Raw genomic sequence first — 3,546 nt, 5'->3', positions numbered from 1 at the left:
CAAAGAAGTCTGGACTAATATCTTTTTTTTGAGGGGGGGGAGTTAGGCAGTTGGGGTTAAGTGACTTGCCCAGGATCATACAGTTAGTGTCAAGTGTTTGGTCTGAGGCCAGATTTGAACTCAGGTCCTCCTGACGTCAGGGCTGGTGCTCTATCCACTGTGCCACCTAGCTGCCCCTGGACTAATATCTTTTGACCTTGCAGGTGGACTGAAACAATAAACTTTTCTCGGTCACAGGTGGGAAGGAGGGGATTATTGCTAACCAGGGGGTGGGAAACCTGAGGCCACATGCAGCCTTCTAGGTCCTTGGGTGCAGTCTTTTGACTGAGTCCAAGGGACAAATCCTTTTATTAAGGACAAATCCTTTTTACAGGACAAATCCTTTTAATAAGGAGATTTGTTCTGTGAAGTTTGGATTCAGTTAAAGGGAAGCACATGGGCCATATGTGGCCTCAAGGCCACAGGTTCCCTACTTCTGTGTTAGACCCTCTTCTCCAACTTCCAACCAATTATATTGTTCCCCTGAGAGAAATGATCATTTCTCTCTTATATTAATGATCAATTATTGAATTGGGACTAAGGTTTTTCCCCTTTTCTACCTCCTCATTTAGAAATCAGCCCCTGTAGGCTATTCAGTCAGCCTTTGAAGTGCAGAGCTCAAAATGAGATGAAATCTTGGGCGAAACTGACCTAGTTGGAAAACTCAGATCTGATCAAAAGGTAAAGAAATTTTAGTTTAGGTGAATTGATGGATTCCAGCCCATTGTGTTTTACTCAGACAGGTCTGGGTAAAAGTGGATTCGCCCTTTTGTCTAAATTACCTTAGACAAGGTGATATGGGTATAGATAAGTCTGTTGACCAAGACTGAGTGATTGCAGTCAGGCTCCCCCAGACCCTCATTAGAATAAGCCCACCTCTTATTATAATATTTATTCTTCTTATTAATTGTTAACTGATCAGAGTTGATTGCCACCCTCAGGAATACTCACTCTTCCAAGGGCATAAAAGCTCTTAATGGGTTCCATGAGGGGTCTTTGAAATTCAAGAATGCCACGGACCCTTTTATTAATTATGTGCTAGTATGATTAATAAAATGATTAATTACCGAGAAACTATGTCTTTCGAACTTTTTATATGTACCTCTCACCTCAGCTGTGTAACCAATCATGTTGTCATCTACCCTGTTCTGTTCTTTGCTCTAACCTTATAAAAATGTGTTGGTTTTTTTAAGGCAATTTGGGTTAAGTGACTTGCCCAGCGTCACACAGCTAGTAAGTGTCAAGTGTTTGGTCTGAGGCCTGATTTGAACTCAGGTCCTCCTGACTTCAGGGCCAGTACACTATCCACTGTGCCATCTAGCTGCACCCCTTATTTGTTGTTCCTTATAGCACAATAGTATTCTATTACATTCATGTACCACAATTTGTTTTTAACCATTCCCCAAACAATGGACATGTACATTTGTTTCCAATTTTTTGCTATCACAAAAAGTGCGGCTATGAATATGTTAGTATATGTGGGGACTTTCTCCTTATCAATGAGCGTATGTCTAGTAATGGAATGTCTGAGTCAAAAGGTATAGATGCTTTAGTCAGATATGAACAGTTACAAGGGAAGAATTGCAAACTATAAATAACCATACAAAAAACATGCTCCAAATCTTTAATAGTTAGAGAAATGCAAATGAAAACAATTTCAAAGTGTCCCATCACCTGCTGCAAATTGACAGAGAAGATAACAACAAAAAAGGAAACATTCTAATGCTGAAAAGACAGACATATTAATACACTGTTACATGGTAGTAGATTGGTCCAACCATTCTAGATATCAGTTTGGAAATATGGAAGATGCCTAAACTGTTGATGCCTTTTAACCATTAATCACACTACAGGATATATTTCTAAAGAGGTTAAGGACAGAAACAAAAGTCCAATACCTACCAAAATATTCATAGCAACAATTTTTATGATAATAAAGAATTGGAAGGAAGGTGGGTATCCAATGATTGGGGAATGAATGAACAAACTGTAGTTAAACAAACAGTAATGGAATGTTATTAAGCAGTAAGAAATCACTATTGCAAGGAATCCAGAGACAAATGGGAAGATTTGTATGAACTGATGTAAAGTAAGAACCAAAAGAACAATATAATCAATGTAAATGAAAAGAGCACTAAAAGGAAATTGAATTCTGAATGACTGAAAACTCTGTAATTGTCCTACTGAATAAATTCAGTGAATGAATGAATGAAGCATTTGTTAAGTGCTTACTATGTATAAAGCACTATGTTAAGAGCTGGAGACAAAAATAGAAAACCAACAGTCCCTGCCCTCAGGGAGCTCACATTCTAATGAGAGAGACAAAACAAGTTTCAGCTGCAAGTCAGATGGAAAGGTTCTGTAGTCCTTGGGGGGGGCTACAGCCAAGCAAATAGTAATATGTCTTCTTTCATGTCATTTTCATTGATACCATCATATTTTTTAATGCTGGATCATTTGACTGATGGCAACAACTTTCTTTTCTGAATCTTTAGTAGATGTATCTGGAACACATATTATATCTCCACAAGGGTTGCTTCTCAGGATGAGAGCTAAATCAGTCAACTAATTAATGTGCCAGACATTATGAAAAATGCTGGGAAGGCAAAGAAGGGCATAAAATAGCTCCTGCTCTCATGGAGCTTACAGTGTAATGGCTGAGGGCACGGGGCTGGAAGCATGGCCATTCCCAAGGCTCTTGGGTTTAGGGTCCTGGGCTGAGACCATCAGGGTCTGAGGGGAGAGAGTGGTCAAAGTTGATGACAGCAGAGACAGTACAGCTCCTGGCCTCATTCTTGCCTGGCACATGCTGCCTCCTGTCTCGCCCTCAGAATGTCGTGCTGCTTCTGGTAGTCTGGTTTGCCTGTCTTGTGTGTGTAGCAGTTGGTTGACAGTTGGTAGGAATCTTGACTGGCCCCTTCTCAACAGAAGTTGCCTCCCTAGATGATGGTCATGAGAGGTGAGATAGAAGTAGAACCAGTGGTTGAGGGAGGGGGTGCTGTCACTCCCAGAGATCTATCTGCAGGCAAGATGCCTGCTGGTGGCAGTTGGGCAACTGTAGCTGCTGGTGGTGGTGAACAAGGCAGGGCTCTTCTGCCATCATTGAAGCTCTAGGGATCAGGATGGAAACAGACCTAATGAGGTGGGTTTTTTGGGGGGTAGGGTCGGGTGGGGAAGGATACTGTTATTCCCAAGGCTCATTGTCTCAGGGTCCTAGACTTTGTCCATCAGGGTTCGAGCCCATCTCAGTGGACAAAGTGGTGGTGCTGCTGGCATGTGCTACCTCCTGTCTCTGCCCCAGGGAGGCTTGCTGCTTCAGCTAGGCTGGATTACCTGCCGGGGGAGGGGGGGGGCCCGGGGTGTGTAAGGCAGTTGGTTGGCAGTTGGGGATAGCTGGCCAGTTCTCCACAGGAATTGCTTCCTTGGATGATGGCTGTAAGGACTGAGATCAAATCAGGACCAGTGGTCTGAGAGGATAAGATTTACATAGAGGAAGCTCTGAAGGCC

The sequence above is a fragment of the Phascolarctos cinereus genome, unplaced genomic scaffold (genome assembly GCF_003287225.1).
Source record: "Phascolarctos cinereus isolate Bilbo 61053 unplaced genomic scaffold, phaCin_HiC Scaffold_5;HRSCAF=322, whole genome shotgun sequence".
NCBI classification, from domain to species: Eukaryota; Metazoa; Chordata; class Mammalia; order Diprotodontia; family Phascolarctidae; genus Phascolarctos; species Phascolarctos cinereus.
The sequence above is the reverse complement of the archived record's forward strand: the minus strand, read 5'-3'. Positions refer to the sequence as shown.